Source organism: Mauremys reevesii, linkage group 1 (genome assembly GCF_016161935.1).
Source record: "Mauremys reevesii isolate NIE-2019 linkage group 1, ASM1616193v1, whole genome shotgun sequence".
Lineage (NCBI taxonomy): Eukaryota > Metazoa > Chordata > Testudines > Geoemydidae > Mauremys > Mauremys reevesii.
In genome coordinates this window covers 257,038,749-257,054,285 of record NC_052623.1, presented here as the reverse complement: position 1 = coordinate 257,054,285, position 15,537 = coordinate 257,038,749, and the positions used below count along the sequence as shown (strand labels likewise).

Below are 15,537 nucleotides of genomic sequence, written 5' to 3'. Positions count from 1 at the left end.
TGTGCATTACTTGTGAATGGCGCAATATCGTAGCTGCACAAGCCTAGGCTGGTAATACTTTTAGTAAAGTAAAATGTGAGCATGCCAGAGAGTGAATTATGACTAAAAATAAATGGGAAAAAGCATATGTTTTTAATTTGATTATAAATCTGCAGACAGCATAAACTAAGATTGTCACCAGGCAGAGAGATTCCACTCAGCTGAAACTACTGATCATGAGCTACTGGAATTCAGCATATTAAAACATGGCCTTATTAAAGGGGAATGAGATTTGAGGAAAGTAGGCTACCAGGTGAGCTCTTTCTTATGAGCATAGAAGAAAGTTAGGGACTCATAAACCACACCATCCAAAAATCTTCAAATTAAGCTGCTTAATGCAAGACTTTTAAATCCAATGTTTAGCACTTGGCGCTCTTCAGTCCTCAACAGCATTGAAGAAATTACCACCTATTTTGGTGCCTAATTTATTAGGGCTGTCAAGTGATTAAAAAAATGAATTGTGATTAATCGTGCAATTGCGCTGTTAATAATAGAATACCATTTGTTTAAATATTTTTGGATGCTTTCTATATTTTCAAATATATTGATTTCAATTACAACACAGAATACAAAGTGTATAGTACTCACTTTATATTTTGTTTACAAATATTTGCACAGTAAAAAACAGAAGAAATAGTATTTTTCAATTCACTGAATACAAGTACTGTAGTGCAATCTCTTTATCTTGAAAGTTGAATTTACAAATGTAGAATTGTGTTAAAAATAACTGCATTCAAAAATTAAAAAAGTAAAACTTTAAAGCCTATAAGTCCACTCAGTCCTACTTGTTCAGCCAGTCAATCAGACAAACAAGTTTGGTTACAATTTGCAGGAGATAGTGCTGCTAGCTTCTTGTTTACAATGTCACCTGAAAGTGAGAACAGGCATTTACATGGCACTGTTGTAGCTGGCGTCACAAGATATTTACATGCCAGGTGCGGCTAAAGTTGATATTTCCCTTCATGCTTCAACCAGCATTCCAGAGGACATGCGTCCATGCTGATGACAGGTTCTGCTCAGTAACAATCTAAAGCAGAGCGGACCGACGCGTGTTCATTTTCTTCATCTGAGTCAGGTGCCACCAGCAGAAGGTTGATTTTCCTTTTTGTAGGTTCGGGTTCTGTAATTTCCGCATCGGAGCGTTGCTCTTTTAAGACGTCTGAAAGCAGGCTCCACACCTCGTCCCTCTCAGATTTTTGGATGGCACTTCAGATTCTTAAACCTTGAGTTGAATGCTGTAGCTCAGATTGGTACCTTCTTTGCGTTTTGTCAAATCTGCTGTGAAAGTGTTCTTAAAACAAACATGAGCTGGGTGATCATCTGAGACTGCTATAACATGAAATGTGGGTAAAACAGAACAAGAGACATACAATTCTCCTGCAAGGAGTTCAGTCACAAATTTAATTAACACATTATTTTTTTAATGAGCATCATCCGCATGGGAAGCATGTCCTCTGGAATGGTGGCCAAAGCATGAAGGGGCATACAAATGTTTAGTGTATCTGGCGCATATATACCTTACAATACTGGCTACAAAAGTGCCATGCGAACGCTTGTTCTCACTTTCAGGTGACATTGTAAAGAAGAATCGGGCAGCATTATCTCCCGTAAATGTAAACAAACTTTTTTGTCTTAGCGCTTGGCTGAAAAAGTAGGACTGAGTGGACTTATAGGCTCTAAAGTTTTACATTGTTTTGTTTGAGTGAAGTTATGTAACAAAAAAATCTACATTTGTAAGTTGCACTTTCACGATAGAGATTGCACTACAGTACTTGTATGAGGTGAACTGAAATACTATTTTTATAATTTTTACAGTGTAAATATTTGTAATAAAAATATTACGTGAGCACTGTACACTTTGCATTCTGTTTTGTAATATAAATCAATATATTTGAAAATGCAGAAAACATCCAAAAATATTTAATAATTTTCAATTGATATTCTATTGTTTAACAGTGCGATTAAACACGATAACATTTTTAATCCCAAATAACTGTTTTGCGTTAATCGTGTGAGTTAATTGTGATTAATCAACAGCACTATAATGTATGTATTTAGGCATTTAACTTCAGATGCCCAAGTCTGAAAATCTAGGTCACTGCAATTAAAGTTCAACATACTGCTGCCATTCACTGGAAATGGGATGAGGGGTTGGGAAGTGAGACAAGAAGTGTCCAGTGTCATTTCTTTATGGGGTACTTGTCGATGTAAGACTAGAAAAGAACCTCTCTGGGAAATGGAGAGGGGAAGAAAAATAAACCAAAATGTTAGTTAGCTAAGGCTTGCAGGAAGAAGATTAGTTAATGCTGGAATGAGGTTGATGTGAGTAAGGAAGACTTCTATAAATATATCGGAGGGGGGTGGGAAACACTAGAGAGGAAGTAGGCTCACTAATAAACAAGGAAGGAGATGTAATCAACGGACCAGATTCTCAGTTGGTGGACATGGGCATAGCTCTGACAGCTGAGGATCTGGCCCAATGATTCAAAAACAGTTGAGATACTGAATTACTTTTAGAAATTAGGCTCCTGGGGGGGGGGGGAATAGGGGGAAAAAGTTGTGGAGAACTGAAGCAGTAATAGAAACCTTGTGTAAATAGGCACAACTCTTATGGTGCTTGGGCATAGGGGAAGGGCTGTGGATCAAGGAATGGTGAGCGTTAGCAGCTTTTCATAGCAGAGTTGCTGGCACAGGCACTGACTTGCAGAGCAGGGATATGAGGGAAACATGGGGGTAGGACGGGAGGGAGGGAGGAGATTCAGCCCTAGCCTGCCTGTTCTGGTGGGGAAAGCATATGTATGTGAAGATGCCAGCAGGTAAGATAGAGTTCTGACAGTCAGTGGCTGAGAGGTGGATAGGATAGGACTGTGAATAATTGGTGACTATTAAGAATAAAAGCCTTGACAGACTTTCACTCATACTAACTGGTTTACATTTCAAGGCTATTTTTGCAATGAAAAGCAGTACAGTCATAAGCTGCATTTTTTTTTTAAAAAAGCGGGGAGACTAGTGCTTAGGTTTATAAGATTAGCAGTCTAAGCCAGTGATCCCCAACCTTTTTCGTCTGGTGGGCACCAGACAACGAGCCACGAAGGACCATGGCAGTGGATGAGCATCCGCCGAAATGCCGCCGATAAGCAGCAACGTCAATAGGTGTCGCTGCCGACAAGCAGTGTCATCCAGAGGCGTCGCTGCCGAAATACCACCGAAAATCGGCATTTCGGCGGCGACGCCTCTGGATGACACTGCTTGTCGGCGGCATTTCGGCGGATGCTCGTCCACTGGCCAGTACACGAGTGCACTTAGATGCCCTGGTGGGTGCCATGGCACCCACAGGCACCACGTTGGGGACCCCTGGTCTAAGCTGTTCATGTGGTACTTAACTCTAAGTAACCCAACCACACTTCCTAAAATCACTCAAAGGCACTGGCCTTGATTGAGGACAACTGAATGAAACCAATGAAGAATTTCTAGGTGAAACAGTTTGTGAAATGATCCAAAAATGTTACTTACCAAAAAGCTCCAATATCACTCATGTTTCCAAGCTGCCTTGTCTGATTATCTTCACGCTGTTTATGTGGGAAAATTTATCTTATGGCCAGAGAACATGCACAAGAAACTTCAGATAGAAAGCATCTTTTTGAAGTTGTAATGAAGGAAGTGATCTGGGCTTTGTTGGTTACCTTTATGGACAAGCCCAATGAAATTCAATAGGGGTGAAACACCACGAGTTAAATAGGGTTCAAAGTGTTTGTTAAAAATCTATAGACTTTAATAGAGAATCATATTCTTACTATATAATTCAATAGATGGGTTTAAAAATAGAAAATGAGAGAACTTTTCATCTGTTAAATTATATAGAACATTCCCATAAGAGCTGTTAAGATCTTAACTCTGGAGTGGAGTCACTAGCATGGCCCCATAGTTGCTGTTAAAACAAAAACAGATTGGAGAATACTTAGGGGAAAACTTACTGCGTTTATGGCTGCAAGATGTAGCACTCGTGGGTGTTAAATACATTGACTAGGTGTTGAACTAATTGTCCTGATTTTTGGAGGGGGGAAAAAATCCAGAGAACTGTGGAAGTACTGGAGGATATGGGGTTAAGAACTGAATTTGTCACTTATCTTCAATGAAGTGAGGTGTGGGTGGAGCGCAAGTGCTGATAATTCCTGTCCAATTTTAACTTCAGTCACTGGGGGAATAATGAGACAAATACTAACAGAGCATCTGCATACGATTAACTGATAACAGGACTAGGATCAGGGGTGAAAGTAACTTAACCGGCTTACCTGTACACAGGGCGGCTGGGGTCCTGGGCAAGGTGTGGAGGGGCCTTGGGCAGACGGGGCGGGGCTGGGGCCAGACTCCCCCAGTCAGCCTTCAGCACTGCCAGGCCCGTGCTGCCTGGGGGTCTGGTGGTGATTTAAAGGGCCTGGGGCTCCAGCCACTGGTGCGGTAGCGGCAGTCACGGACGAGAGCCCCAGGCCCTTTTAAATCGCTGGGCCTTGAGGTTGCCCCTTTTGCCCTTCCGCCCCATCAGCGGCCCTGCTGGTATGGTCAGCTGTGGACCGGCAGCCACTTTCTTACCGGTACACCATACCGGCTTACTTTCACCTCTGACTAGGATCGTCAAATTCCAGAAGAGGTGTTATGAAACAATCTTGCATTTTCCAGGAGAAGCCCTGGGTACTTGGAGTGTGTGTGTGGGGGGGGGGGGGGGAATCAAGAGATGAGGCCAGATAAGAGGCTGAGTGTAAAGAATGTGTCAAGGGATCACATTCTCTAAAATATTAGCCCACTGAGCAGATGGCTTGACACCTACTGCTGTATATTTGCATTCACTCCATGGAGATGAGCTGTGATCTTACTAACACTGGAGAAAATTCTGCAGGAGGGGAACAGAAGCAGGCTAGTTAAAAGGATTCTGCATATATATGCAGAGGGAATCCATAATGATGAGGAAAAGAGACTCAGAAAAAAAAAGTACAGACCAATCAGATCAGATTTTGATACAATTTAAGGATCTAGCCCTGTAGAACGGAGCCCTTATTTTGTAAAACTTCATGCGGGGCAGCGTGACACTCTCCTCAGGGAACCCAGAACCGTAAGCCACCGTGTAGCCCGTATGCAAGTGAGAGCTTTGCTGCTGCTAAACAGTCAGCTTCCTGATGCTCCAGCCTGTCTGCCTCTGCCAGTCAAAACCTTGCTTTGCAGGTAACAATCAGTGAACCCCAGTCCCAGAGTTTCCTAGAGATATCTCTCTGTGGTGTCCGGTCCCCCTCACTGGGACGCTCACAGAAGTTACTAAGGTTGCTGCCTCCAAAGAGACAGAGCACACACCAGCCTGTTAGTGTAGCTGAGGACTCCCACTTGACTTCAGTATAACAGCACTGAGCTGGTTTTGTAATCAAACAAGAATAAGTTTATTAATACAGAACACAGATTTAAGTGATATCAGGCAAGAATAAAAGACAGAAAAGGGTTACAAAGAAAACACAAACCATGCTTTTTAGTGCCTAAAACTTAATTTGAGCAAGCTATGCCTTTGCCTAAAACCGTTTCTCACAGCAAATTTTCAGCAGCTCCTGCCTTTCAGGCCAAGAGGATTGACTGTTCACAGGCTCCGAGGGTGCTGGTCTCTATGTCCCCTAAGTGATGAACATAGGAATAGCCATATTGGGTCAGACCAAAGGCCCATCTAGACCAGTATCCTGTCTTCCAACAGTGGCCAATGCCAGGTGCTTCAGAGGGAATGAACAGAACAGGTAATTATCCAGGGTCCATCCCGTCACCTGTTCCCAGCATCGGGCAAACTGAGGCTAGGGACACCATCCCCATACCTATCATATCCCCCTTTAGTTGTCTCTTTTCCAACGTGAAAAGTCCCAGTCTTATTAATTTCTGCTCATATGATCCATCTAGTGATGGATCACTAGGCTATCTTTGTGCTCCCCTTATGTTTCCCAAAGTCCATTGTCTTGGCCTCAAGAGCCAGGAAGATTTCCTGGGGGTGCCAGTTGTCCCCTGATGTGCTTACTAAGCTGTTTCCTCAGCTGCTTGGTAGCTTGATTGCTTTGTTTACCTTTATATATAAATGTACTTTCTTTGTCTATGGCTTACAAAGATTGATCCAGACAGGTAAATATACATTCCTTTGTCTATAGCAGGCTTGTTTATCAAGTCTGCCCCCAAAACCTATTTTAGGAACATAACTCTTTACATACCATCCATCCATCCATCCTGCAATGATATTCATGGCAAGCGTGTCACCAATTTTTTGTGTGATAACTTACTCAATACGTTTACAGTACAATAATAATGTATACAGTCAGTTGATTCAATTGTTTATTCTTTGGAATTCAGACCTCCTGTTCCCCCCCTGGGGTGTCTGGACCATGATGTCACACACAGATGCTTTTCTGTTTTGTGGGGGAAGGCAATAACTTAGCATGCTTTAAAAAAACAAAAAACAACCCCCCCCAAAGCCCTTTAATACCCTGGCCTAGCAATAAGCATTTATTGCTCAACCATGCAAGGTGCTGAGTGCCTTCTACTCCTGCTGAAGTCTGTGTACTGACAGGGGGGAGAGGAGTAGGAACATTGTTGGATGAGACCTTTAGCCTGTAATCCTAAGGGTGCGTCTATGCTGCACACTCTTTACAGCCGTGTATGGGGTACATATGCTGCATGCTCCCTAGCACAGCTATAGATAGCATTCTAGATGGTGAGGCACTGCTTAGGTGAATAAAGACATGCCCGAACCCTTAAGGTGTGTACCCAACACAGCTCTCTACATACCCAAGTAGTGCCTCCCCCGTCTATGTTGCTATTTTTAGCTTGTAGCGTCCTGCTGCTGGAGCTGTTCCCCTCCTCTGGGGAAGGTTCTGACAGGAGGGAAGCACTAGGGAAAAGCTACCTGCAGCTCCCTGCCGCCGGAGCTTTTCCCCGCTGCCTCCCTGCCAAATGGAACCTTTTCCCCACTGCTGTGTGTAGCTACACACTGCAACCCAGATGCAGCCTGCTTTTCGTTGCGGGGCATAGCTGCACGTACCCTGCATGCCGCTATCAATGGTGTGCAGTGTAGATGTAGCCAAAGTGAACGTATCGTATGTACTTTCAAAGGGAAGCAATAACTACCAGTTGCAGTCATTGCACCACAAGTAACAATTCTATAGCACATGCCTTGCCACCCATTACTTCACCAAGGCTGCTTATTAAAATGACCATATATACTCAATCATAAGCCGATTCGTTTATAAGCCGACCCCCACCCCCAAGATGGATAAGTAATAATAGCAAATTTTTATGTCCCATTCATAAGCCGATCCTATAATTCAGGGGTCGGCAAACTGTGGCTCCCGGCCCATCAGGATAAACTGCTGGTGGGCCGGGATGGTTGGTTTACCTTGAGCATCCGCAGGCACGGAGGTAAACCTAAGTAAACAAAATGTCCTGGCCTGCCAGCCGCTTACACTCATAGGCTGGGACAGCAACTGGTGGGGAAATTTGGGGGGGAAGAAGCTGGGAGTCAGGGGAGTAACCCCTGTGACCACCCCCCACATGACCCCACCCCTAACCCAGGACCTTCCCACACTCTCCCCATCCCATCCCTTCCCACCTTACCTGGGATGGGCCAAGGGAGGATGTCTCTCGTCTGGCTGGAGCTGCTCCAGCAGGCTGGGTGGCATGGCCACAGCCTGCCAACCCCGGAGCTGCAGCTGCTTCGGTGGCTCGGGAGAGCGCAGCGTGGCCAGAATCAGAGAGACTCTGGCCCCACCTCTTCCCTTCTGGTTCTGCTGGCTGTGCTGCCTCTCCTTGCATCAGTCAGGAAATTTAGGCTTGAAATTAGACGAAGGTTTCTTACCATCAGAGGAGTGCAATTCTGGAACAGCCTTCCGAAGGAAACAGTGGGGGCGAAGGACCTCCATGACTTTAAGATTAAGCTAGATAAGTTTATGGAGGAGATAGTATGATAGGATAATGGGCTTAGTCAATAGGTCAATTAAGTGCCACACTGGTAATTAGTACAATGGGTCAATGATAGGATATTGTTAGCCTTTTTCCAGAGGGTATGGCTGGAGAGTCTTGCCCGCATGCTCGGGGTTCAGCTGACCGCCATATTTGGGGTTGGGAAGGAATTTTCCTCCAGGGTAGATTGGCAGTGGCCCTGGAGGTTTTTCGCCTTCCTCCGAAGCATGGGGCAGGGGTCGCTTGCTTAAGGAGTGGGTGGATCGGCTTATGTGGCCTGCATCTTGCAGGAGGTCAGACTAGATGATCATAATGGTCCCTTCTGATCTTGAATTCTATGATTCTATGATTCATTTGTCAGGTGGGGGGGGGCAGCTGTGTCCCACCTCTCCCCCTCTCCATACCCATTCATAAGCTGACCCCTTTCTCTGATGCTTCCCTTTTTTACTAAAAAAAAATTTGGCTTATGAACGAGTATATACGGTAAATGTTCTGATATATATTTGGCTGTAAACTAACTTCCTGACTTTCTTTTATTTAGTTGTTTTTAACTTGATGTATTTTAATTATGTAATTCTAGCAGATCTGCTACTTAGCATTCCGTTACCATTTATGTATTATTTTTACTTGAATTGGGAGTGGGCAGGTGACTGTTAAATCCCTCGCTGAAGGCCCCCAGCCTTATGGTGAATCATGGCTCTGGTGAATCACTAAATATAATGTAGCTGCTCCATGGGAGGACACCTGCATAAAAGGCATGGTGGGGGTGGTGGAGGTGGAGAGGTTAAGCAGCGATGTAGAGGTGGGTTTTTTTCATTCCCCACATCCAATTTCCTAAAGGATAAAGTTGCCTTTTTTAAATATCCTTGGAAATTGAAGCTTGTTTCCCTAGTAACAGAGATTCTAATTTAATTTCACTGGAAATCGTGTTGCCGTCCTAGCAGCAGGTGCCACACTCTGAATAGTGATAGAGTGAAGAGGAGGAAGCCCCCTCTGCCCCCCCACTTGGGGAGAGGGTGGAGTTTACATTGAATTTCTGCTGGAGGGAATCCCTCCGTCAGGCTATCAAAGAGCCCTCGGTGATTGGCCTCTCCAGTTTGAGGCAGGGTCCTGGTACATGTAGTACACAGGGAGGGACTTGCAGAGGTTTCTGCTTCATTGTGTGTGTCAGTTCAGGACCACTAGGTTTACCTCTGTGATCTGCAAACGGGGACCGAACCAAACTGAGCTCAGACCTGCTGCTTTAGAGCCGAAGGTATGAATCCAAAAGTTGTTGTTCTATGAACAGATTACGCAGATCAAGTGGATATATCAGAAATGTCTCTCATAGGGAGTAGTAATGATATAATACCTAGCTCTTGCATAATGGGTTTCATCCATAGCTCTCAAAGGGTTTTACAAAGGAAGTCAATATTATTATCCTCATTTTACAGATGGAGAAAACTGAGCAATGAAGTGACTTGCCCAAAGTTATTTAGCAGGCCAGTGGCAGAACCCAGAAATAGAACCCAGGTCTCCTGAGTTCCAGTCCAGTGCTCTAACCACTGGGACGCACTCAGGATGAGTTGAAGCTAAAGAAAAGTAGCACATTTGGTGATTTGTGAAAGGTTTTCACAATTTACATTTAGAAGATATTGAGGAATCTACTCCTGTTTTTGTCTGAAACCAAGGCTCCAAAGGTATTCCTGGTCCACAACATTCACATCAAACATGTCTTTTTTTAATTTTTGTCCAGAATCATAGTAGTTGAATGGTTATACTTTTTATTATTATTTATTAATTATTGCAATATTTATTACATGGGGCCAATTCATTTCTGATATGAGTCCAACTAAGTGGCATACACCAGGAATGAACTTGGCCCACTGTCAGGGTATTTAAAAATATTTCCATGACTTAAAAAATTAAGTATCAGAGGGGTAGCCGTGTTAGTCTGGTTCTGTAGAAGCAGCAAAGAATCCTGTGGCACCTTATAGACTAACAGAAGTTTTGCAGCATGAGCTTTCGTGGGTGAATACCCACTTCTTCGGATGCAAGCCACTGCTCATGCTGCAAAACTTCTGTTAGTCTATAAGGTGCCACAGGATTCTTTGTTGCTTCTTAAAAAATTAAGACCTACATCTATAATTTATATGGCTATATCTTCAAGAAGTTCTAAGTTTTAAATAACCTCCCACTGCTGCAAGCACTTAAGGACATACTTCACTTCACTTCTGTGAGTAGTCCCATTGACTTCACATGAGTAAAGTTAAGTATAGGTTTAACTATTTTCAGGATCAGGGCCTTATTTAACACTGCATTTTCCTAGTTCTTAATTCTTTTAAAGTTCAATGTATGCAAAATATATTGTTAATTTCTTTCCAAAACCTTTTCTGCATATTTATCGGTTATCTACAAAACTGCATGTTTGAAAGCTTCAATCCAAAAATGTCTGGTAATATGGGTGCAATGCATAGCGTAGCTATTTTGCAGCATATATGCAAGGGATACCTGGTGTCTGTTGGAATTTTCAGACTCTATTATGGCATTAAATTCTGCATAAAATTTGTAAACTACACTGACCATCTTCAGGGCGAATCTGTTAAATTTTTTTTTTTAATGTATAGATCTGTGAACCATTTACTTACCCTTTGCTGACTATATTCTGGTGCTTTTCTAAGTTGGTGAATAAGGACCAAAGCATAAAAATTGGCTGCATTCCACTTAGACAGAGCACATATATGTAGACAATAGCATGAAAATAGAAACTATGCTCCAGGAGTTGATGAGCTTATGCCAAAGAGTTAATTTCCTGCATTACAGTTTATTTCAACTTAACCACAAGCCCTGGGTTTGGGGAACAGTTGCAGAGGCTTCCCATGAAAGTAGGATTCTGAATAATTTCTAAGCACAAGACATTCCTGTGTGGGGCATGCAGATAGAAGCTCTCACAACATATTAAAATCTTCTGGGGAGTTAGGTCCCCTTTTGAGAGTTTTAAACCTCAAGAAAATGCGTTATTTGCTACTACAGCTAGACAGGGGGAAATATTTCCTCCCAGTCCTTCCCAAAAAGTAGTAGGCGATAGAAACACAAGCTTGAGAGGCACCATGGACCAGTGAATAGTGCAGCAGACTAGGAGATAGGAAAGATCTGGGTTCTATTCCTGGCTCTATCACTGACCAGCAGTGGGCAAATCTTTTTGTATCTCCTTCCCCTCCTGCCCTTTGTCTATCTTGTTTGCTTCGATTGTGAACCCCTTCGGGCAGATGCTGTCTCTTACCATGTTTGCTACGTACAGCACCTACTACAGTGGGGTTCTGATCTTAACTGGGGCCTGTGGGTGCTAATGTAATACAAATAGCCATACTAAAAGAGAGCAGCGAATAGCAGGAATCTGGAGGCTGAGGCTTCTACGTCTTGCTGGAGTTTTATGACCCCTGAGGAAAATGAAATACTTTGCTGGCAGACTCTGCCTTGGGAGCCTTCTGGGGGGGTGTGAAGGGAAAAGGGTCTGCAGCACTGGGAACAGCTAACTAGCTGTTCATTTGATAAACTGTGGCCAGGTGGCTGTACGTTCCTTCCCCTTATCCCTGAAGGGCCGTGCATCTGAGATTATCCTTGGTGCACACCTGCCTTCTTCCCTGTGCTGCTGTACCCAGGAATGCTTTGTGGTTGCTCCTGACTTGAAGCAACTTGCCTTGACTAAAAGCGAGACTTGGCATTTGTGGCAAAAACCATCTTGCAATTTTATAGTTTGAGGCGCAGAAGTTGGGTTGCCCCAAAATAATACCCATCCTGTGTTTGCCAAGGCAGTGTTATTCTCTAATAGGCTCTTTTAAAAACTAACAAACCAAAACCAAACAAACGAAACAAGACAATGTGGAGACACTTGCAAAATCAAAGCCCCAGTTAATCTTCATATGCCTCATACAAACAGGGTCCTGTCCCGTATGTTGTCAGCGGTTTGCTTTAAATACTGAATTAATGAAAGGGAGGCTGCATAAAATGGGGCAAATTCTTCACTGACCTACACCTGGACCAATCCCATTAATTCAGAGCAAAATGTTGTTAGTGAAAAGAAGTTCCCCATAGCTCATTTTGCAAAGGATGCTGTCAAGGCATCAAGGCTGGTTGCCTCCAAATTTGACCTTTTTTGAAAAGTGCATGTAATCCTTTCCCACTCCAACTCTCCACAATAAATGCTTCACTGCTCACTTCTCAGAGATGGAGAGGGAACAGTGGTGCAGTGCTTTAATGGTCCTAGATCAGTGGTCTCCAACCATTTTTTATGCACAAGATCACTTTTTGAATTTAAGGGCAATCCAGGATCTACCCTGCCCCTTTCCTGAGGCCCTGCCCCTTCCCCAAAGCCCTGCCCCACTCACTCCATTTCTCCCCTCCCCCCGCTCTCGGTCGCTTACTCTCCTCCACCCTCACTCACTTTCACTGGGCTGGGATAGGGGGTTGGGGTGCAAGGAGGGTGTATGGAGTGCTAGCTCTGTGAGGGGGTTCAGGGCTGGGGGTTGGGATGCAGCCTCCCTCCGGGCTGCACTGAATAGGGGGTGTTGGGGGCCCAGGGCCCTCCCACCTTTTGAAAGTGGACTGGCCTGTCCACTTCTCCCCATGGGCTCCGCTCCCGCCCCCATTCCTCCTCTCCCTCCCGAGGCCTCGGCCAGGTGGGAAGTGGAGCCCGGCTGGGGAGCCGCACTGCAGACCCTCCATGGGAAATTGTGGCCAATGGGAGCAGCGGGGGCGGCGCTTGTGGGCGCAGGCAGTGCATAGAGCCCCCTGCCCCTCCAGGGCCGCAGAGACATGCCAGCCACTTCTGGGAGCAGCACAGGGCCAGGGCAGGCAGGGAGCCTGCCTTAGCTCTGCTGTACCACTGACCAGGAGCTGCCTGAGGTAAGCACCTCCCAGCACCCCCTCCTGCACTCCAACCCCCTCCCCCAGCTTGGAGCCCTCACCCCCTCCTGCACCCAGAATCCCTTCCAGAGCTTGCACCCCGCACCCACACTGCCTGCCCCAGGCTCAGCCCAGAGCCTTCTCCCACACTCCGAACCCCTCGGCCCCACCCCAGAGCCCACACCGCCTCCCGCATCCCAACCCCCTGCCCCAGCCTGGTAAAAGTAAGGGAGGAGGGATGGAGTGAGTGGGGCAGGGCCTCGGGGAAGGGGTGGGGCAAGGGTGTTTTGGGTTTGTGTGATTAGACAGTTGGCAACCGTAATTCTGTAGTGCAGGGATAATCAATTATTTCTTGACAAGGTCCAAATTTCTAGATCAAGGTATAGTCAAGGTCAGGACTCCAGAGAAGAAGAAAATAAGTAAATAAAAATATTTTGGGCTCCGTTCAAAGCATCTGGCCGTCCGGATTTGACCTGCGGTCTGCCTATTGACTACCCCAGCTGTAGTGTGATCCCTGTACTTCTGTCACTCCCCCCGCCCCCCCCCCCCAGTTAATTTGCCAGTCTGAAAAGTACCCCAGTGTTTGATTACCAGACAGTGCCTCCTTTGTCAGGACTGCTTCAGTGGCTTTGGTTTCATTATCTTTGGTGGTAGCAGTGGGAGGGTGGGAAGTGGGTGGGGAGACCATCTGGAAGTCTGTAAAAGAAACTATTTGTAGATGAATGCAGCCTCTCACCTGATGGGGGTGGGGTAGAGGGTGGTGGGATTGGCATCTAACATTACAGACTTAATAAACGGGGCTTGTGTCTGCCTCTGGGTGTGCTGAGTGGGGGTAGCAGGAGTAATGCTGAGCGACCAGGGCCTGTGAGGTGGGGGAGGGACAGAGAGCACAAGGAAACAGTTACTCATACAGACGGGGCCAGCTACCTTTCAGAGGCTGGAAAAGAGTGTAAATCAGACCACTGAGTTAGGATATTGTACTCTGCTATGAGTGATGCCTTCAGCAGCATGTGAGGGCTTTTAAACAGGCATGAGCTCTTTACAGAGTAAAAGGGCACTACTTGGTTCACTGTGGAGTGGGTTATCCTTATTTTCTTTCCGTGGAGATGGGGGTGGGTGTTTTTCCTATAAAGCTTTAGTCCACTACAGCATGAGTGTCCCCTCCTACTATAAGCTGGCACTCAGGCTGCAATTTCACTTGTCAGGTGTCATCAGCCTCCATTATTTTTTTTTTTTTAAGGGACAATACATTTCAATGTTGAGGATTGTGAAAATGAGGGGATTGTAATATTCAGGCAAGTAACAAGCAGCATGCAGCTCTGCAAACATCTGTCTGGCCTTTTAGCGCCATCGTGCTGTTCCAGTGGTAGGGCCCCCACCTACTTCTGCCAATGCACCTAATGTCTGCACAGCGATGCTTCAAACTACCTGTTGAGAGACAGTGGGTGGTGGTTTTAAGAAATGGACAAATGTCTGCCAGAGACTAGGTTAAAAATTACATGGCTTTACTAATGACTTTAAGTCCATGTGTAAAATCAAGTCTCCAGAAGAAAAATTAGACTAGGATGTATAATGTGCACTTAGGTTCATTACTGCTCAGTGTTAATCCATGGTGGGCTGGAAGGATCCAGTGAAGGTCCTTTGTTAGAATCCTTGATGAAGCTGAGGCATAATGGAACTCTGGTGTTTCAATGAACACTGCTAGCTCGTGAGAGTTCTGGCAGCCGACAGCAGTACTCTCAGTATAATACTGTCCTCTGGAGCCAGGGTTTGGAAGCCTTAGGAAGAGATTTTGTAGCAAAGATGACAATGAAATGTTTTAAGATTCACTTTGCTCTGGAGTGGTGGTGGGCAGGGGAGGGGAATATCTGTAGCTTTCTGGTCAGGTGGGTACATTTTTTCAGTTGCACACTTTCAAAGAGTTGATTGAATGGATTGAGATTGTTCCTCATGTGTATATACGAGATGATTGTCAAGAAAGAGCCAGATAAAGTTCCTTATAATAATTTCCTGGTTAAATATAGTACGTCAATGCTAAACTATCTCTGCCTTGATGAGTATTTGATCAATTAAACTGGCTTTTCAGGTCTAGAATAATTCCAAATAACTTCGGCAGAACTAAATGGCTGTTACGGAGGCCTCTGGAGATTCCAGTGCCGCAAAATGACTATTTTTAAGAATGATAAATGTTTTTTTCTGTCATGGCAGCCAGGCCCTTGTGAAATCAGTGATTAGAACTGTTAATCACCAAGTACAGCCTAGAGGGCAGGGCCTCCTGTTTTGTGTGATGTCCTGTGTCTCAGGAGAACTCTCAAGGCTGCTTCTTCAGTTCATTATGAATGTAAATTAACAGAGTGCTTTTACTCCCAAAGGATCCTAAAGTGGCTTACAAACTGCAGCACCATTAAAATGTGGCCACCTCTGGGGAGAAGAGAAGTAACAAACTAATGCACAGAACATTGCTCAACAGCTGAGGGGAGGGAACATTTTGGCAGAGTTCATAAGAAAAGATTCGTTTTGCTGAAAAGTGCCACAGGATATTTACTGTCCAGACAAAGCAGAGAATATTGTTTTAAAAATCTGAATAATCCACAGACAGTAAACTGAAGGGAACTCCATTTCAGTACAATGCAAATTTTCATT

At 44.8% G+C, this 15,537-nt stretch overlaps 1 protein-coding gene across 1 annotated transcript in view; it reads left to right on the top strand.

Moving 5' to 3' along the window:
• The window catches only part of CREB3L2 (cAMP responsive element binding protein 3 like 2), a 121,982-nt gene that overhangs the window by 77,339 nt on the left and 29,106 nt on the right, over positions 1–15,537 (top strand). The window lies entirely within an intron of this gene.